This window comes from Heptranchias perlo, chromosome 20, assembly GCF_035084215.1.
Source record: "Heptranchias perlo isolate sHepPer1 chromosome 20, sHepPer1.hap1, whole genome shotgun sequence".
NCBI lineage: Eukaryota > Metazoa > Chordata > Chondrichthyes > Hexanchiformes > Hexanchidae > Heptranchias > Heptranchias perlo.
Window position 1 is genome coordinate 8964496 of NC_090344.1, and position 22102 is coordinate 8986597.

The 22102-nt window shown below is 43.9% G+C and overlaps 1 non-coding gene and 1 pseudogene across 1 annotated transcript; both read right to left on the reverse strand.

Moving 5' to 3' along the window:
• Positions 1 to 3838: 3838 nt before the first annotated feature.
• LOC137336065 (zinc finger protein 84-like) lies at positions 3839 to 7535 on the reverse strand (annotated as a pseudogene).
• A 9251-nt stretch (positions 7536 to 16786) lies between these two features.
• On the reverse strand, positions 16787 to 16872 carry trnak-uuu (transfer RNA lysine (anticodon UUU)). The gene is given in 2 exon segments: positions 16787 to 16822; positions 16836 to 16872. It is a non-coding gene; the product is annotated as a tRNA-Lys (tRNA).
• Positions 16873 to 22102: the final 5230 nt, after the last annotated feature.

The following is a 22102-nucleotide window of genomic DNA, read 5'->3' on the forward strand; positions in this document are numbered from 1 at the left end:
TGCGCAGCCCCCCTCCCTCTCTCTCTCTGGAGTTGGCAGCCTGTCTGTAATAAAGTCTGTCTCTCCCACACACAGATGTCCGTAGGACTGCCAATTGGAATTTCCAACTCCAAGTCCTTCTCTCTGTATTTTCAAGATGTAACCACATTAAGAAAAATGTTTTGTGTTTTTGATTTCATTTATTCCCTTAGGGGAGGAGGATTCAAGGATCCTCACCATACACTCCTGAAGAAAGGGGGTGACTTCCTTCGAAATTCACAAAAATAATTGTTTTTATCAAGAGACAATAACACTGTTTACAGTACCTGCTCTTTCCACTTTCAGAATGCTGTGACTCCAAAGGTGTAAGATCAACATCTTAAAAAAACTAGTGCAGTCCAAATACTTAACTTCAGCAATACAGAAGTACGGGTTAGTTACTTCTTGCATGTCAAAACCTTAAGGTGTGGGGGAGGAATCAATCACAATCGCACAAAATGCTTCGAAGAAGTTCAAATTAATTTATAACCAGAGACCATCCTGCAACTGTAACGTGTAATTCTTTAAAGCTGCACTTTATCTTTTCTTTTACAATTAAATCTCATTTTGTCAATTATTTTATATCAATGCAAAGGTTGTTGCTTGGTGAATTGAAAACAGATGTCAGTGTCCTTGGAAGGGGTTATTTTTTGCAGAAACAAGACGGAGCCAGATATCAGATGCACGCAGCGTTCTCAGCTTATGTCAACACAGCTTTCACGTAAATTATTTTTAAAAAAACATTCGTACAGGGAAATAGCATCTCTGTTCGTACATTTTAGTTTTTAGTTAGTCCAGTATTTCCAGACTGTTGTGATCAAAGTTTTGTTGAGGTCCCCCTCAATTTCTAATTGTTTCTTAAGTTTTATAATTTGCTATCATCGCCATAATACAACTATAGCTTTCCAATTCATTGTTTTTTCACATACTTTCGTGGGTATGATTGTAACCAACTCTCCGAGCTGTTCTAGGTTTCCTGCTTTTCCTATCAAGGTGATATCAGATATCCTTTTTTATCTGTTCCGTTTTTGGGTCACTTTTTTTTCAAACCACAGCCAATCACAAGATAAAAAGGGGTGTGCTGTTGAGAATCCCTACGTGGTCAGTTTTCGGTAAAATATTAAAATGTCTACGTGGCAAAGAAGCAGAATGTAAAATGGTTAGAAAGGGTTAATTAGTTAGTAACTGAGATTGGTACAGGTGGCCTGGCCTCCTGCTGGGCCATATGTTTGCTTAGTCAGCAGGCCTGCATTGTCTTATCAATGATAGGTCTTTGATGTGAGTCAAGGACTGGTCTGAATGTCTCCATGTTTATGGCAGATCAATATAGGTAACGAGCTTAGCCAAAGTTGAAAGACATTACAGGTTGGGAGATAAGGAACAGAAGGAACAGGGAAGAACATTCCAAGTTGGAAGGTGAGGAAGTATTCCCTTTGATGTCTAACAGCAACATGGTCAGCACATGATTATCTATGATTGGCCGGAAATAATGTAACCTCGCATGGCAACCTGTGCCCGGCTTATGATTGGTGTTGACCCTCGTTAAGTATGTTCCAACCCCTATTGATTGTATAAAAACGTGTGGATTTCTGTATGTTTTTGTTCTTGCTCTGCCAGCATAGAGGGACTCTATCAGGAGTCCAAATCAATGCTGCAGACTAAGAACCCTGCTATTAAAGTTGTGCTGAACTTTAAAATGTATTCGACTTCAGTTTTTGCTGAACCAGACTGAGGGGAAAGAATCCGGATCGTCACTGTCAGATCTAACAGCTATCACATTTGAGTACAACCAAGATTAATCCCAAAATTATCAAAATTGATGCCCTGTGCTGGATAACAAGATGTCGTTCTTCGATTTACAGTTACACAACATTAATTACTTACACCAATTCACACTCACCAATACTCAACACAACTTAAACTTCAAATCACTTGAATTTAAGAAATTCAAAATGCCAATTTTTCTGTGAAGATCCCATGTCTGGAATTTGACACACTCACATTTTATAAGAACCAGAATTTAATAGGTCACTTAACCTTAATAACTCCAATTTTAATTCAGCAATATCAGAATTAAACACAAGACAAAACAGATACATTACACAAAAGAGGAAAACACGTAAGACGCAGTAAGAAGGGGGCGTGGCCCACAACACCAACAGAAAACACTCACAATCAGGACAGGCTTTTTAAAGAGACAGTACACTGAAAACAAAAGAGCACATTCTGTAGTTATTATCCCTCCCTTTTTAAATCATTTATCCTTCATCTCTGCACTCCATTTTCAATCTCTAATTTTTCCTACTTAACTTAATTCTAAACTGATTTAAAATCTCATGTTGAAAGCCCTTTTTACCAGGCTTGTTTTTACTCCCATGTTGAAAAGCTTTCTTGTTTCGGGCAGCAGCTTGGTTAAAGACAATAAAAGGAAAGCCACCTCCCAAGTCCGAAGTGAGAGCAGATAAAATAACATTCTTCATATCACTGTCTTCAAAATTGGGGTGGTAATTCCGAAACGTCTGCAGACACTGTCTTAATTCGAGGGGGCACGTTTGTGGACTAATTGGTCCTAATTGTTGGTCACATGCTTGTAGTTCGGAATAATCTAAGGGCTGAGACCGTTGGGATGCACCTGCCCAGGGGACCCCAGGTGGAGAATTTGCTCCTCCCGCTGCTGGTGCTGCACCTGGTGCATTGGGAACTACCCGAGTTCTGATAATACCGCTCACCGGGTTTTCTGCACTTGGGGAATCAAGTGGGCCTTGTCTTCGCCAGGGACTTTTCCCTCAATTTGGGCAACGGAAACCGGTTTCTCCTCACGGTTCACATGGGGCGGAGGATCTCGTGCAGGGAGGGGTGGCAGAGGGGGATATAAGTTCTCACTATCCTCATTTCTTTCTTGACCATAATCCACGTCAGGGTCCCCCAGGGTCACTGCCGCTAACACTGCATGTTACACGCTCAGTTGTTTTTCTAACTGGCGAACTCTGGTATGGCATTGACGATGATCCGCCTCTCTCTGGGGGTTTCTCTCAAAGCATCTCTTGCATCCTCAAAGTTTTTAGTGAGGCGAGTATTGTCTTTCATTACAGTTTCTAGCTGACATCGTATTTCTTCTAAATTATGTAATGCTGATCCAGCATTTACAGCCTTAACACTTTGATGTTGCATGATTGCAGCTGCCGATGCAACTTGGTATTTTAGACCATCAACCTGACTATCTTTCTCGGCAAGTTCTTTCTGCTGCCATTTTAACTGGTTATCAACCTGACTATCTTTCTCAGCAAGTTCTTTCTGCTGCCGTTTTAACTGTTCATTCTGTACCAGGATAATGTGCCGATCTTGTCCCGTGCAATACGAGGGTGCAGAAGTGATCAAGCGGATCGCCCGATCCCGCCTCCATTTTTTATCGGTAATTTTCTGTTCAATCAAAGCCACGGCGTCCTTCAAAGTAACTTCTGGGCCTTTACCCAACCATTCTAACAATAAGACCTGTACATCGGTCCCGCTACATTTCTTCTCTATCCGGGTATTATAATCCTCCCAAAGATTCCCGTTTGGTATCTTGTTGTCCTTCAGAGCACCACTATCCATTAGTTATTACTAACCCTCCACGAGGATTGACTGGTGATCAAGTGATAACCCTCGCGTCCGTTACCTTATATCCAGTGATACCAGGTGTTTTGGCTGTTGTCAGAAATAGTCCCTTCATGGTCGCCAATTGTAGGACTTAAACCACTACTTTCAGGATTATAATCTAATCCAATCTAAGAACTGGTTCCTGACAACAACAAGATCACCACGGTACTGGTATTATGGTTAAAGGCAAAACAGATTTATTAAGCACATCACAATTGGTACAAAAAGGTGATACTTAACAAAGGGGAATAGTCACAGTCTGTTCCTTGAAACCTCGGAAGTATCCCTCCATGTGACTGTGGTGCGGTCTCTCTCTCTCTCTCTCTCGCTGGGTTCTGTTGACTGAAGAGTTCTCTTCTTCCTTGCCAGAATCTTGCGTGCCTTCCTCAGCTTTTGAGGTCTCTTCTTATTCCCTTTTTCAGTTTATGAGCAGTTCACTATCACATCCACATCTCTCAGCCTGACCATTATTCATGTTTCTCAACCTTCAGAAGTTACATTCCAAGCATAACTCCTGGTACCATCCGTGCCTTGTTGTTACAGATGGAACAGAACCTTATCTTAGAGTTTACATTGCCAGCCTTCACAGAACCGTTTGTATAAACAGACTTCTATTCACGAGCTTGTGGAGGCTCGAGATAGAGAGGCCTAAGCCTGTGTGACACCTTGATTTAATTAACCTTCAGTCCCAGTTATCTACATGTCTTTTAGACATTATGCTATTCCAGCACATCCTCCCTTAGTGCCTGTGATTTCCCCAAGGTCTGTTAATTCCCACATTAATGGGTTAATCCTTACACATTGTTCTTCCTGACTCTAAACACCATTGTAAAGGAGCCTTCTGTTCCGTGCCTATAACTCTGAACCATGGAAGAGAGCGGCTGGGACACATTTCTTACACGCCTCAAGATTAACCCGCACGGCGACTTTGCTGTCACTGAAGAGAGACGATAAAGACCAAAGTACTGTTTGTCCCTCTCAGTGTGGCTCTGAAGGACTGTGTCCAGGCTGAAGTTCTGCTCTACCGGACGATCCTCCCCCGAAATTGTCCTTTCTGAACTCCAGTCAGGTGATGCTAAACATGCAGGTGGGAAAAACCAAAATCTACAACAAGGTGTTCAAAACAAAGTTGATTCATTTATCGTGTCCAGAATATTAAACTCAAGCCCGGTTATAGGGGTTATTAACATCAGCAGAAACAAAACCCCAACTGTCAGAATGAACATGGTTCAGTCCTGGATGTGATTAACAGCAGAATCCAACCCTGCAGTCATATGGGGAAAACTCTCCAGTGGCTGGAGTCATATCTAGCACAAAGGTGGTTGTTGGAGGCCAATCATCTCAGCCCCAGGACATTGCTGCAGGAGTTCCTCAGGACAGTGTCCTGGGCCCAACCATCTTCAGCTGCTTCATCAATGACCTTCCCTCCATCATAAGGTCAGAAATGGGGATGTTCGCTGAAGATTGCACAATGTTCAGTTCCATTTGCAACCCCTCAAATAATGAAGCAGTCCAAGCCCGCAGGCAGCAAGACCTGGACAACATCCAGGCTTGGGCTCATAAGTGGCAAGTAACATTCGCGCCAGACAAGTGCCAGGCAATGACCATCTCCAACAAGACAGAGTCTAACCACCTCCCCTTGACATTCAACTGCATTACCATCGCCGAAACCCTCACCATCAACATCCTGGGGGTCACCATTGACCAGAAACTTAACTGGACCAGCCATATATATACTGTGGCTACAAGAGCAGGTCAGAGGCTGGGTCTTCTGCGGCAGGTGACTCACCTCCTGACTCCCCAAAGCCTTTCCACCACCTACAAGGCACAAGTCAGGAGTGTGATGGAATACTCTCCACTTGCCTGGATAAGTGCATCTCCAACAACATTCATGAAGCTCGACACCATCCAGGAGAAAGCAGCCCGCTTGATTGGCACCCCATCCACCACCCTAAACATTCTCTCCCTTCACTGCAGTCGCACTGTGGCTGCAGTGTGTACCATCCACAGGATGCACTGCAGCAACTCGCCAAGGCATCGTCGACAGCACCTCCCAAACCCGCGACCTCTACCACCTAGAAGGACAAGAGCAGCAAGCACATGGGAACAACAACATCTGCACGTTCCCCTCCAAGTCACACACCATCCCGAGTTGGAAATATATCGCCGTTCCATCATTGTCGCTGGGTCAAAATCCTGGAACTCCCTTCCTAACAGCACTGTGGGAGAACCTTCACCACACAGGCTGCAGCGATTCAAGAAGGCGTCTCACTACCATCTTCTCTGGGGCAATTAGGGATGGGCAATAAATGCCAGCATCGCCAGCGACGCCCACATCCCATGAACGAATTTTAAAAAATGTGAACTCAGTGGTGTCTCAGCACGTGTGATGACTGAGCGAACCCCTTCCCAAACACGGAGCAGGTGAACAGTCTCTCCCCAGTGTGAGTGTGTTGGTGTTTCAGGAGATCATTTGTGCTTTTAAAGCCCTTCTCACAGTCAGAACATTTAAAAAGTCTCTCCCCAGGGTGAGTACGTTGGTGTGTCAGCTGATTCCTGTTGCTTTTATATCTCTTCCCACAGTCAGAACATTTAAGAGGTCTCTCATCACAGTGAACTCGTTGGTGTGTCAGAAGGTGGGAAGACCGAGTGAATCTCTTCTTACACACAGAGCAGGTGAACGGCCTCTCCCCAGTGTGAGTGCGTTGATGTCTCCACAGTTCATATTTGCTGTTAGAGCTCTTCTCACAGACAGAACATGTAAAACGTCTCTCCCCAGAGTGAACAAGTTGGTGCATCAGCAGTTCGGATGAAATAGTGAATCCCTTCCCTCACACGGAGCAGGTGAACGGCCTCTCCCCAGTGTGAGTACGTTGGTGTGTCAGCAGATTCCTTTTGCTTTTAAACCTCTTCCCACAGTCAGAACATTTAAAAGGTCTCTCATCAGTGTGAACTCGCTGGTGTCTCAGCAGATGGGATGGCCGAGTAAATCTCTTCTTACACACAGAGCAGGGAAATGGCCTTTCCCCAGTGTGAGTGCATTGGTGTGTCAGCAGATTAATTTTACTTTTAAACCTCTTTTCACAGAGAGAACATTTAAAAGGTCTCTTATCAGAGTGAACTCGCTGGTGTGTCAGCAGGTTGGATGACTGAGTGAATCCCTTCCCACACACAGAGCAGCAGAACGGTCTCTCCTCAGTGTGAACTTGCTGGTGTATCAGCAGGTGGGATGACCGAGTAAATCTCTTCTTACACACAGAGCAGGTGAACGGCCTCTCCCCAGTGTGAGCGCTTTGATGCCTCAGCAGATTAATTTTGCTTTTAAACCTCTTCTCACAGTCAGAACATTGAAAAGGTCTCTCATTGGAGTGAACTCGCTGGTGTCTCAGCAGGGTGGATGACTGAGTGAATCTCTTCCCACACACAGAGCAGGAGAACTTACTCTTGCCAGTGTGAACTCGCTGGTGTATCAGCAGGGTGGGGGACTGAGTGAATCTCTTCCCACGCAGAGAGCAGGAGAAGGGCCTCTCCCCAGTGTGAACTCGCTGGTGTGCCATCAGGTGGGATGACTGAGTAAATCTCTTCTTACACAAGGAACAGGAGAACGGCCTCTCCCCAGTGTGAGCGCTTTGATGTCTCAGCAGATTAATTTTGCTTTTAAAGCTCCTCTCACATTCAGAACATTTAAAAGGTCTCTCATCAGTGTGAATTCGCTGGTGTCTCAGCAGGTTGGATGACTGAGTGAATCTTTTCTTACACACGGAGCAGGTGAACGGCCTCTCCCCAGTGTGACTGCGTCGATGAGTTTCCAGCTCTGAAGGGTAATTGAATCCCTTCCCACAGTCCCCACATTTCCATGGTTTCTCCGTGGTCCAGGTGTCCTTGTGTCTCTCCAGGTTGGACGATTAATTGAAGCCTCGTCCACACACACAACACGTGTACCGTTTCTCCCCACTGTGAATGGTCTGATGTTTTTGCAGACTGTGTATCTGATTAAAGCTCTTTCCACAGTCAGTGCACTGGAACACTCTCACTCGGGTGTGTGTGTCTCGGTGCTTTTCCACTCACACTGATGTTTGAAATCTTCTCTCACAGACAGAACAGACAATCATTTCTCCTTCCACATTCAAAGGCTGATGATATTCAGGTCCTGATGAATCGTGTGACTCTGTTAGATCTTGACGTGATCTTTGGTTTGAGTTTCCTGTCTGCAAATCCTCCCCTTCTAATACCCTGTAAAAGGAGTTTACAAAAGTTATCACTGTAAATACAGGATAGAAATTCGGAACAGACAATTCTAGTTTCTATGGAACATTATTTCCTCTCTCATTCCTCAAAGCTGTAAATCCCCGTCCCACACACTCTCCTTCCTCCCTGTGCTGAAATCCAAACCCATCGCATTAACTTTCAATATCCCAAAACCGTGAGCAAAACGGTGAGAGAGCATGAGGGATTGAATGAGAGAGAGCGGGAGAGGGTGAATGTGAGAGAGTGGTTGAGGTAGAGTGTGAGAAACTGAACATGAGAGAGTGAATGTGAGTACAGCAGTGGGCTCGGTGTGTGGAATGAAGTGGGGCAGGTGGAGCATGTTTCAGTGGGGCAGCATTCGGTTTAGAACAGTTATGGAAAAGGATAAGGGACAATCAAATGTGAAAATTCTTAACTGGAGGAGGGCTTAAAGGGGATCTTGTCCAGGTGGATTGGAATCAAAAATTGGCAGGCAGATCAGTAATTGAATGGGAGGCCTTCAGGGAGGAGTTGGTTTGGGTACAGAGCAGACAGATTCCCACGAGGAGGAAAGGAACGGCCTCCAAAGCTGGATCTCCCTTGATGACGAAAGGTATAGAGATCACTATTTCTCCTTCATTTACAAACCTTCCCTGCCCGATCATCATTCTCCTTCATTTACAGATATCCCCTGATCGATCACCATTTCTCCATGATTTACAGACGCTCCCTGACCGATCACAATTCCTCCTTCATTTTCAGGTGCTCCCTCACTCATCACCATTTTTAATCATTTAAAGATGGTCCCTAACCAATCACCATCTCGCCTTCATTTACAGACACTCCCTGTTCTATCACCATGTCTCCTTCATTCACAAACAATCCCTGAACAATCACCATTTCTCCTTCATTTACAGACGCTCGCTGACCGATCACCATTCCTCCATCATTTACAGATGGTCCCTGAAATATCACCATTTTATCTTCATTTACACACGCTCCCTGACCGATCACCATTTCACCTTCATTTATAGACACTCCCTGACCGATCACCATTTCTCCTTCATTTACAGACGCTCCCTGACCAATCACCATTTCTCCTTCATTTACAGACGCTCCCTGAGAATTCCCAGTATACTCCACGCATGCGCGGGGCCGCGGCCTTTTGTTGAGAGTTGGTCCGGAGCGAAACGGGAGAAACCGGAAACCGGCGGGTAGTGAGGGGGGGATAATGTTCACTGTTTTATATTCGGGTCTGGGGCCGCACTCGGGGTTTGTGAAGCCTGAGCCTGGGCCTGAGCCCGGACCCGGGCCCCGGGGTTTATTGATCCTCTTGCTCCGATCCTCTCACCTGCACCGAACGCGCTCCTCCCGCAGCCTCCACTGACCGCGCATGCTCAGGACACAGTGAACGATAATGAGTCACTACTGCGCCTGCGCACTGTGCACCACTGATTCAGATAGGGCACAATCTGTACCGCCCGGCATGCTGGGGGATCCCGCCGCCATTGATGGTCTTCATCTCTAGCCGAAAAGCAAAGACAATGAAGCAGTGAGATCGCGTTTGGACCATGGATAATAAAATAAACTGAAACCCCAGCCCTTCGTGCCATTTAAACCGGAAAAACACATAGCGTAGACGCCCCCCCCCCCCCCCCCACTTTGCAGAAATCCAGAAAATATTTTGTCGGTAACTTATATTAATTTCGTTTTATTAAATGTTGCAACTGACGGGTTCAATTAATGTTTATTTTCCAACTGCACCGCAGGACCGCCAGTCTCACTATTAACTCCGTCCTGGTGATTAAGGAGAATTCCGGACCATTAGGTGGAGCGGAAATTTATAGGAATTTCCTGCAACTCGTGGGGTGCCGCACGGATCAATGCTGGGGACCTCAACTATTTACAATATATATCAATAACTTTGATAATGGAACAGAGTGTCTTGTGGCCAAATTAGCTGATGATACAAAGATAGGTGGAAAAGCAACATGCGATGAGGACACAAAGTGTCAGCAAAGGGATGTTGACTGGTTAAGCGAATGAGCAAAAATTTGGCAGATGGAATCTTATGTGGGAAAATGTGAAGTCATCCACATTGGGAGGAAAAATAAAAAAGCAAAATATTGTTTGAATGGAGAAATACTAAAAAATGCTGTGGAACAGAGGGATCTGGGTGTCCTTGTACACGAAACACCAAAAGTGAACATGCAGTTGCAGCAGGTAGTCCGGAAGGCAAACAGAATATTAGCCTTAATTTCCAGGGGTATGAAGTGTAAAATCAGGGAAGTCATGCTACAACTGTACAGGATGCTGGTGAGACCACATCTGAGGTACTGCGTACAGTTCTGGTGCCCTTATTTCAGGAATGACAGACTTGCATCGGAGGCAGTTCGGAGAAAGTTCAGTAGGTTGATTCCGGGTATGGAAGGTTTGTCTTACGTGGAAAGATTGAACAGGGTGGGTCTATACTCATTGGAATTTAGAAGAATGAGAGGAGATCTTATTGAAACATGCAAGATTCTGATGGGACTTGATAGGGTAGATGCTGAGAGGATGTTACCCCTCATGGGGGAATCTAAAACGAGGGGGCATAGTATAAGAATAAGGGTTCGCCCGTTTTAGACGGAAATTAGGAGGAATTTCTTCTCCCAGAGAGCCGTGAATCTTTGGAATTCTTCACCCAAAAAGCTGCGGAGGCTGAGTCATTGAACACATTCAACGCTGAGTTCGACAAATATTTGATCAGCAAGGGAGTTAAAGGATATGGGGAAAGGGCGGAAAAGTGGAGATTAAGGTAAAAATCAGATCAGCCATGATCACATTAAATGGCTGAGCAGGCTCGAGGGGCCGAATGACCTATTCCTGCTCCTATCTCTTATGGTCTTATGGTAAATTGACTGGAGGGATGAGCGGACAGTTGGTCCTCCAACCAATCGGAGTGTGTGAGGGGCGGGAGTTGCGGCACTGAATGGGCGGGTCTAAGCCCAGATGTCCGTTTTTGTCTGAAGCATCATTTTTAAAAATTAATTTATCTGAAGCTCCAGGAGAAAACTCGACCTTTCTGTTGTGGTTTGAAATAAATGAAACCAGATGAGGTGGAGCAAACATTTCAACATTTGTTGGAAAAACACATTAATTAAGAACAACCAACATGGATTATTTGAGATATCTCAAGTCTACTGATAAAGGGAATGTAGCGGAGGTTGTGTAGATGGATTGTGAAAAGGTATTTGATAAGATGTCGGAAAGGAGGCTTGTTGATAAAATTAATACTCACGGTATTAAATTGAATTGGGCAGTATTGATAGGAAGTTGTGGAAAGGGCAGAAAACATGGAGTAGTGGTTAATGGATGTTCTTCAGACTGGAGAGATGAAAACAGTGGTGTCCCCCAGGGTCAGTGTTGGGACCATTGCTCTTCTCAATACAGAGAATGATCTGAGCTTGGGTATGTGGGACACAAGGTGAAAATCTCTCTAAGACGCCAAAATTGGCAGCGTGGGGAACTGTGAAGAGGAGTCAGTGACTTCATTGTGACGTCCACAGGTTCGGAATCAGGCAGGTGAAGTTTAATGGAGAGAAATGTGACGTCATACATTTTGAGAGGAAGAAAAATGAGATGAAATGTAAACTAAATGGTCAAAGTTTAAAAGTAGAGGAGCAGAGAGACTTCGGGGTTGAAGATTCTAACTAATACGTTGTCTTATTAATTAACAAGTTTGAGAGTCAGCAACTTTAATACCTTATTAAGAAATATATGAGCAAATTCTCTTTCCTCTACCGCACCAGAGTAAATATACAAGTCTCCCGTTCACACGAGATGATCCTGCTGGATGGAACCTCAGGCGCCCTGAGTTTAATCTCCGGTGTCTCCAGTCCCGACTGCCCCTTACATCAGTATCCCGTCACTGGAGCTGGAACTTCCCCAGTCTGTGGTTTACAAGGACACATTGCTTGGTGCGCAGCAGTTATTTTTCTTCAGTAGCGTTCTCATGACCCCTGAACTACCCTGCTTACTGTTAATTAGAATCAAAGAATTAAAGAAATTTACGGCACAGAAAGAGACCGTTCGGCCCATCATGTCTGTGCCAGCCGAAAAAGAGCTGTCCAGCTTAATCCCACATTCCAGCTCTTGGTCTGTAGCCTTATAGTTTACAGTACTTCAAGTACATTCCCACGTACTCTTTAAATGCGATGAGGGTGTCCGCCTCAACCATCCTTTCAGGCAGTGAGTTGCAGACCCCACAGACCTTGGGCGAAAGAATTTCTCCTCAAATCCCCACTAATCCTCCGACCAATCACTTTAAATCTATGCCCCTGGTTACTATCCTCTCTGTGAAGGGATATGGGTCCTTCCAATCCACACTCGGCCCCTCATAATTTTGTACACCTCAATTAAATCTGCATTCAGCCTCTTCTGTTCCAAAGAAAACATCCCCAGCCTATCCAATCTTTCCTCTTAGCTAAAATTCTACAGTCCAGGCAACATCCTTGTAAATCTTTCTTGCCTTGTATAAAATGTCTACGAATTGAAAGTCGTGATATTGATCAAAGTCCGCGTTCCGTTTTCTTGCCATTTCTGTCAAGATTTGGAAAAGATCTGTTACCTGACACTTTAAATGTTGCCGACTTTAACTGCAGCTCACTGTGTCTGAACAGTCACTGTTATCATTGGCCTTCCATGTATCTTCTTGTGCTCCATCTCCTTAACAACACAAGCTGATCACAGCAATGTTTTCATCAAATGGAATCGCAGTGTGAAAAAATGCACAATTTCAGAGCGAAGCAACATAGGCAAGATTGGTGGGAGATGCGACTGGAGAAAATGGACCTGGGGCAGTGTGAACATCTCTTGAGCATTAAGATATTCAGTATCCGAAGAAGCTGGGAGATGAGGTCGTTGTGTCTATTTATCCAGGTATCTGCAAAATCCATCGTCTCTCAATACCCAGCATCATTCTTCCCCTCTCCTCATTTCCAGTTGAGGTTTTTTTCTCGTTAAGTCTCTGTATTTACTTTGAACATCTACTTCAACGGCATGTGGAGGTGCAGAGGAAGCTCGAGATAAAGTAGTGACAGAAACAGAAGGAGATGGCAGGTGATGACAGAATCTTGTGTGTGTCAGTTGCTTCATGTGAGACATGACAGCCCTGCGTTGCCTTGTAAATTTCCGAGGAGTTTCACTGATTCGGTGCGTGCGTTTTGGAAATGGAAACAGTTTCACCAGCAGCTTGAGGTAATATTTCCCCTCACTGTCCATTTCATGTCCCTGCCGACCCGCACTTGGTGCTGTCGTTGTCAGAAAAAAGGCTTTCATGTTCTAACAGTAAATTCCATTTTGTGCGAGCAACTTGTCTGGGGCGAAAGTGACGTGAGTTTCAAAGGGACAAGTCGGAAAGGCAACGTTGGACTGCTTGCTTTAATGAAAATTGCAGCAGATTCGGTCGTGGTTTAGTGCTGAGGATTTGGCGCTCTCGCCGCCGCGGTACCATGTTTGATTCCCGATCAGGGAACTTGACTTTCCTGGTGTGGTTCAAAATAGCACCAACCAAATTCCCCCGACTGAGCACAAAGCTCGCTCCTGATCAACATGAGTAATTTCACCGCTCCTGCCTGAACAGCCAGCAGCCCATCATTCTTCAATTTTACAACCCATAAGAGCGATAAACAATGCACTTTCTTGCCTTCTGTAAAATGCCTCCTGTTCGAAAGTCGTGCCGTTGATCAAAGTGTGCATGAAATTTTCTTGCCATTTCTGTCATGATTTGGAAAAGATCTGCTGCCTGACACTTTAAATGATGAAGAACCTTTAAATGTAGCTCACAGTGTTCGAACAGTCACTGTTATCATTAGCCTTTTATGTATCTTCTTTTACTCCATTTCCGGAACAACACCAGCTGATCACAGCATCGTTTTCTTCAAATTGAATCCCAGTGTGAAAAAATGCACAATTTCAAAGCTGAGCAACGTGTGCAAGATTGGAAGGAGAGTGCGAGTGGAGATAATTGGCTTGGATCAGCGATCTCTTGAGCATTAAGACATTCATTATCCGAAAGAAGCACGGAGATGATATTTTTGTCTCGATTTATCAGTGTAGAAAAGAAGCAGGGAGTTGAGATCCTTTTGTCCATTCATCCTGCTATCTACAAAATCCTTCGCCTCTCAATGCCCAGCATCTTTCTTTCCAACTCCTTGCTCTGCAGGGAAGTCTTGGTTTCATTAATTCTCCGTGTTTGCAGCAAACATTTAATTCACCTGGCTGATCTGGCCGTGTCTTCCAGTCATAACATGTCCCATCGTGTTGACACCATGTTCGCAACTCAAGATAAGCTGTTTTTTGTTGATGGAATGCATTCGAGACAGTTTTCTAGATCAATATGTCGAGGATCCAACAAGGGAACAGGCTATTTTAGATCTAATATTGTGTAATGAGACTGGATTAATTAGTAATCTGAAAGTAAATGATCCTCTGGGGAAGAATGATCATAAAATGATAGAATTTCAGATTGAGTTTGAGAATGATGTCGTTAAGTCCGAAACTAGGGTCTTAAATCTGAACAAAACCAATAACGGAGTTATGAGGGGTGAGTTGGCTGAGATGGTTTGTGAAATTAGATTAAAAATATGATGGTAGATAATCAATGGCGAACATTTAAAGAAATAATTCATAATTTCTCAACAAAATTACATTCGCTTGAGGATTAAAAACACCACCGGAAAAGTGGAGAAATTAATGATGGAATTCGGGTAAAAGAGGCTTATATTCTTCCCAAAAAGAGTAGTAAGCCTGAGGATTAGGAGGGTTTTGGAAATCAGCAAAGGATGACCAAGAAATTGCTAAAATGGGAGAATATAGAAAGAGGCTAAACCAGCAGGAAATGTAAACATGAATTGTAAGAGCTTCTACAAGGGAATTCGTGTTTACGGGGAGCGGGCAGGAAATTGGACATGAATTTAGATTTGAGGTTAGGATCAGATAAGCCATGATCTTTTTGAATGGCGGAGCAGGCTCGAGCGGCCGATTGGCCGACTCCTGCTCCTATTTCTTATGTTATTATGTTCTTAAGAATGTTTAAAGGAAGAGATTAGCGTATGTAAACATGGGTCCTTGGAGACAGAGACAGGAGAATTTATATTGGAGAATAAGGAAATGGCAGAGACGTTAAACAAGTATTTTGTATCTGTCGTCATCGTAGAAGACACAAAAATCATACCAGAACTATTAGGGAACCAAGGTTCGAATGAGAGTGAGGAACCTCAAGCAATGAAGATTAGTAATGAAAAAGTACTGGAGGAATTAATGGGACTAAAAGCTGACAAATTCATTGGCCCTGGTGGCCTACATCCAGGGTTTTAAAAGAGGTGGCTGCAGAGATAGTGGATGCATTGGTTTTATCTTCCAGAGTTCCCATGATTCTAGAAAGGTCCCCATGGATTGGAAGGTACCAAAAGTAACCCCGCTATTCAAGAAAGGAGGGAGAGAGGAAACATTTAGCCTGACAATAGTAGGAGGGAAAATGTTAGAATCTATGACTAGGGACTTGATAACAGGACACTTAGATAATCATAACATGATTAGGCACATGCAACACGGTTTTGTGAAAGGGAAATCGTGTTTGACAACTCTGTTAGAGGTTATGAGGGTGTAGATAGCAGGGTAGATAAGGGAGAACTAGTGGATATAGAATATTTGGATTTTCAAAAGGTAATCAATAAGGTGCCACACAAAAGTTTGTTCCACAAGATTAGGGCTCATGGGATAGTGGGTAATATATCAACATGGATTGAGGATTTGTTGATGTACATAAAATAGAAAGTCGGAATAAACAGGTCATTTTCGGGTTGGCAGGTTGTAACTAGTGGGGTGCCGTGAATATCAGTGCTTGGGCCTCAGATATTTACAATCTATATTAATGACTTAGATGAGGGGACCGAGTGTAATGTATCCAAGTTTGCTGACGATACAAAACTAGGTGGGAAAGTAAGCTGTGAGGAGGACGCAAAGAGGATGCAAAGTGATACAGACAGGTTAAGTGAGTGGGCGAGAAGTTGGCAGATGAATTATAACGTGGGGAAATGTGAGGTTATTCACTTTGGTAGGAAGAATTGAAAAGCAGAATATCTTTTCAAAGGTGAGAGACTGCGAAATGTTGGTATTCAGAGGGATTTGTGTGCTCTTGCACACGGATCACAGAAAGTTAACATGCAGATGCAGCAAGCAATTAGGAAAGCAAATGGTATGTTGCCCTTTATTGCGAGGTGGTTGGAGTACAAAGATAAGGAAGCCTTGCTGTAATTATATAGGGTTTGGTAAGACCACATCTGGAGTACTGTGTACAGTTTTGATCTCCTTACCTGCGGAATGATACACTTGCCTTAGAGTGGATGCAACAAAGGTTCACTCGATTGATTCCTGGGATGAGAGGGTTGTCTTGTGAGGAGAGATTGAGTAGAATGGGCCTATATTCTCTGCAGTTTTCAATAATCAGGTGATCTCATTGAAACATATAAAATTCTTAGAGGGCTTGACAGGGTAGATGCTGGGATGCTGTTTCCCCTTGCTGGAGAGTCTAGAGCTAATGATGATAATCTCAAGATAAGGGGCCGGCCATTCAGTACAGAGATGAGGAATAATTTCTTCACTGAGAAGGTTGTGAACTATTGGAATTCTCGACCCCAGAGGGCTGTGGATGCTGAGCCATTGAATAGATTGAAAACTGAGATAGATAGAATGCTGGACACGAAGGAACTCAAAGGATATGGGGACAGGTCAGGAAAGTGGAGTTGAGGTCGAAAATCAGCGATGACCTAATCAAATTGGCGAAGTGGGCTCGAGGGACTGGATGGCCAACTCTTGCTCCGCTGGAAAAGCAGAACTTGCCAGCTATTTTAAAAGTTTTCGCCTGAACAGGGACTTGAACCCTGGACCCTCAGATCACTACCCGTTCTTAAAAGTCTGATGCTCTACCGACTGAGCTATCCAGGCTCGCTGTTGGGTTAGCTTCCATCATACAGATTCACGGTCGGACTCTGAATTATCCCTGTCGATGTCGAATTGGGGGGAGTATCCCTTTTATACAATTTTCAGCAACGTGTTGAGGAGAATCCTTGTTTCTGTTGAACATGATGAAAGAAACATGGACAGCGAACTCGTGATTTTGCAATTCTTCTTGTTTGTACAAAATGTCTTTTCATTCGTTAGCAGCAATTAAAAACAACACTTTACCCAATGGCTCCAAAGCTGAACTTGTTCCACACGAGAGCTGGAAAAGGCCTCTCGACATTTCAGCCGATCAACAATTGAAAGCTGAATAATTTCACCCGATACACCGTGACACCAGGCAGCAGATTTGCCTCCCGAATTTTCCCGACACGACACTTCAAACCGATGAATACCTGCTTCACGGACAGAAGAATTGTGTTTTTGTTTCTTTCGATTTAAAGATGTCGTGCCGGCCGCTTTACCATTTCAGTTGTCGCCAATTGCCCCCTCTCCCTCCTTTTAACAAATAAACTCTCACCTGCTATTGCAAGACGGTCGGCCAGAGGAGCCTCAGTGCCCACATGGGGACATGAAGAAGTCGATGCGTTATGGAACCGGTTTTACCTTGAAATCCAGTCAAAATGTTGAGAAGTTTCAACTACCTTCGACGGCGCTGGAGCTCACAACTCCAGCATTTCTCGAGCGTATAATTATTGTGGAAGTAACGCGCGCTGACCAATTGCGCCACTGCAGCCGCGCACGGTCTGTGTCACCAGTGCTCGCATCAAACAGCTTCATCCTGGGGTTGATAAGGGTCGATTTCAATTATTTGAAATCTCACCACGTGACCCGAAGATTGACCGCAGAATCGAGTTTTTCCTGTAAGTCCTGAATTGAAGGAAAAGACGCAACAAGCAGGTCGGAGAAATGAAGAGCAGAAAATGTGGATGAAACTTGCACGAGTGAAAATCCCTGTATGTTGGAAGACTCAGTCCCCAGTGGTGGAGAGGATTGGGATTTCAAGGTGTCTCACAGCTCACACACACACCATTGGTTCATTTAATCACCTTCAACAACTCGATTACATCATCACTTAATCTTCTATACACAATGAAAAACAAACCTTTTCTGTGCAACTTGTCCGCATAATGTAAACATTTTAGCCCCGGTATAATTGTGGTGAATCCGCGCTGCACCCCCTCCAAGGCCAATATATCCTCCCTGAGGTGTGGTGCCTAGAACTGAATGCAGTACTCTAAATGTGGTCTCAGCAGAGTTTATATAACTGTAACATAACTTCCACCCCTTTGAATTCCAGCTCCCTTAAGATAAAGGCCAAAGTTCCATTCGCCTTTTAAATTATTTTTTTGGAACTGCCCACTGACTTTTCATGATTTCTGCACTTGGACCCGTGAACATCTTTCCTCCCTCCACAGTTCCTAGCTTCTCACCAGTTAGAAAATATTCTCATCTATCTTGCTTAGGTCCAAAGTGGATGACCTCACACTTCCCCATATTGAAAGATTGAACAGTCTTCGGCTCATTTCCATGGAAAATAGAAGGCTGAGGGTGACCTGAAATAGGACTTTAAGATTATGCAAGGGTTTCATAGGTCAGAGGTGTTTGCAATTTTGTGGGGAGGAGAACAAAATTGGGGCCATAAATATAAGATAGTCACATTTAATCCAATATGGCATTCAAGAGAACCATATTTACAATGAGACTCGCTGGAATGTGCAACTCGCTACCACAAGGAGTAGTTAAGGCGAAAAGCATCGATGCATTTACGGGGAAGCGAGATAAACACATGGAGGAGAAAGGAATATTAGGGTTTGCTCAGTCATTCTTTCCCCAATAACAGATACTGGTAAATTCCCCACAACAGACGTTATACTAATAGGTCTGTAATTTTCTACTTTATCTCTCCTCCCCTTCCTGAATAATGAAGTGACTTTGGAAATTTTTCAATCCACGGAACAATTCCTGAAACAAGAGAGTTTTGAACGATCATGACTTAAGGATGTAAAATTTCCTCACCTATTCCTCTTCGTTCCCTGGGGTGGAGATTTCTCTATCTTTAGTCGAATTATTTTCTCCAATACCGTTATTTTACTTGGACTGATTTATTTCTGGGCTCGATCAGGTAGGGGTATAATTCTCGATTCGAGGTTCATACCCCGGAGAAGCCCTAATTTAGCCCTGGACTTTTGATCTTGAGCTGCGGTACAAACTTTTGCAAAGTGGGAAAGAAGTCCCCAAATCACTCCACCTGAATCTCAAGCGCTTTCGGAAGAAGTTCAATTCAAACAATCAGGAACTTCAAGGCATCTCAATGACCTGCACTTTCATTGAACGAGCTTTCTTTGCAGTTGCCTTTCACCTTGAAACCGCTCTGGGCTTTCATCTCACTGAAACTGAGTTTGTCCGCTTTGTATCTGTGCGCATGTCAGTGACGAGGTTCGCTCTGATATGGGTCGCTTTCAATTTTGAAGATCTCGCCAATCTCAGGGGAAGAAAAACGAGAATCGAATTGTCTCTGTAAGTGATGAATTGAAGGGATTGATGCTTCAAGCAGATCTGGAAAATGCACAGTGCGGTCGATCAGGAGTTCCAAATCCATCCTCTCGCCACTCGGTAATCATATCACTGAACTTTACTCTGGCCCAGTGTCACCGCGCTGAAATTGAGTATTTCTCCGGCACGTACCTCTTAACTTCACAGTTGCTGGTTTGAGAGTGAAGACCGGCTCGTTGGATTTTCAGTCCTGCAAGCTTCAACCATTCATTTTAGAAAAGTAACCTCTCAGTAGACAGACAGCTGTTATATTGGTCGCTGCAACCTCAAGCTTTAGCTCAGTGAATTACTGGTTTAGCAGGTGACCTCTTCACTTGTCTCGATGGTGCTATTGATTAGATTGATTAGAGCACCTATTTTATTTTTCCTCAGGATTCATCGCCTCAAAGTTCCAGGGTTTCAATGTGTGTTTTGTCTGCAAGAAAATGTACCGTGATCATTGGCGGCTGAGCAGGGCTGTTAGTCCAACATTTACCCCGTGGACTAAAAAAAACCTTGTGATCGCATAGCAGGCACATGAAACATATAAAGGAATGGAACATTGGTTTCACGTAAATCACAATTCATCTTGACAGACAAGGTCCCGAAAGGCGAATTCGCTGTGACATGGAGATTTCTGTAGTGAGCGAGACCAGACTGTTTCTATGTTCAGAGAATAAATGTCACACTCTTTATGTTGGAAAAGCAAAACGGGTGGGGATGTTTGTCATCGCCCGATGCCTTTGTGTTAAATCAGATGCTTCTCGTTGCGTTACTTTCATCTTGATCGCATATTCGGTTAGGGCGTTTCTGTGATAAACGGCGACAATTGCCTGTTATTGATAAATTTAACAACGGCTGCAGCAGATTCCTGGTGTCAGAAGCACTGAACTTTTAATCGCACTCTTAAGATACAGTCTTTAAAATGGTGAAATTTCATCACATGCAAAGCACAAAAATCAACGATTCCAACCACTCGCTGTGTAAAGAAGTTTTGCTCATGTCACCTTTGGTCCTTTTGCCAATCACCTTAAATGTATGCCCTTTGGTTCATGTCCCTTCCACCAATGGGAACAGTTTCTCTCTATCTACTCTGTCTAGGCCTTTCATGATTTTGAATATCTCTATCAAATCTCCTCTGAACCTTCTCAGTTCCAAGGAGAACAATCCCAGCTTCTCCAGTCTATCCATGTAATTTAAGTCCCTCATCACTGGAATCACTCCAGTAAATCTCCTCTGCACCCTCTCAAGGCCTTCACATCCTTCCAAAAATGCGCTGGATACAATATTCGATTTGTTTTATAAAGGTTCATCATGACTTCCTTGTTTTTCTACTCGACGCCCCTCTCAATAAAGCCCAGGATCCAGTCTGCTTTTTAAGCCGCTTTTTCAAACTGCCCTGCCACTTTCAACGATTTGCGCACATATACCCCCAGATCCCTCTGTTCCTCTAACCCTTTTAGAATTGTGCCCTTTAGTTTATATTGCCTCTCCTCATTTTCCCACCGAAATGCATCACCTCGCATTTTGCCGTCTTAAACTGCATCTGCCACGTGTCCGTCCATGCCACCGACGTGTCCATATGCTCTTGAAGCCTATCCACCTCACTGTTCACTACCCTTCCAAGTTTTGTGTCATCTGCAAATTTTGATATTGAACCCTTTACTCCCAAGTCCAAGTCATTAATATCGATCAAGAAAAGAAGTGGTCCCAGCACCGACCCGTATGGAACACCATTGCCCACCTCCCTCCAGTCCGAAAAACAACCATTCACCACAACTCTCTGTTTCCTGTCATTTAACCAGTTCTGTTACCATGTTGCTATTGCCCACTGTGTTCCACGGGGCCGCAATCTTGAGCGCAAGCCTACCACGTGGCACTTTATCAAACGCTTTTTGAAAATCGATATACACCACGTCAACTGCATTGACCTCATCTACCCTCTCTGTTACCTCATCAAACAACTCTATCAAGTTGGGTAAACACGATTTGCCTTTAATAAATCTGTGCTGGCATTCCCTAATCAATCCATACTCGTCCAAGTGACTGTTAATTCACTCCCGGATTATCGTTTCCAAAACTTTTCCCATCACCGAGGTTAAACTGACTGACCTATAGTTGCTGGGTTTATCTTTCCACACTTTTTTGAACAAGGTTGTAACCTTTGCAATTCTCCAGTCCTCTGGCACCATCCCCATATCTAAGGATGTCTGGAAGATTATGGCCAGTACCTCTGCAATTTCCCCCTTTACTTCCCTCAGCATCCTCGGGTGCATCCCATCCAGACTAGTTGACTTATCTATTTTAAGTACAGCAAGCCTTTCTAGTACTTCTTCTTTCTCATTTTTCAGCCTATCCAGTATCTTAACTATATCTTCCTTTATCGAGAATCTGGCAGCATGTTCTTCCTTGTTAAAGAACAATGCGAAGGACTCATTTAGTACCTTTGCCATGCCAATTGCCTCCATGTGTAGATCTCCGTTATGATCCCTAATCGTCCCCGCCCCTCCTCTTACTACCCGTTTACTGTTAACATGTCTGTAGAAGACTTTTGGATTCCCTTGTATGTTGTCTGCTCTTCTTATACTCTCTCTTTGCCCCCCTTATTGTTTTTTCACTTCCTCTCTGAACTTTCTATATTATCTCGGTTTGGTACTTGTGTTATCAGCTTGATACCTGT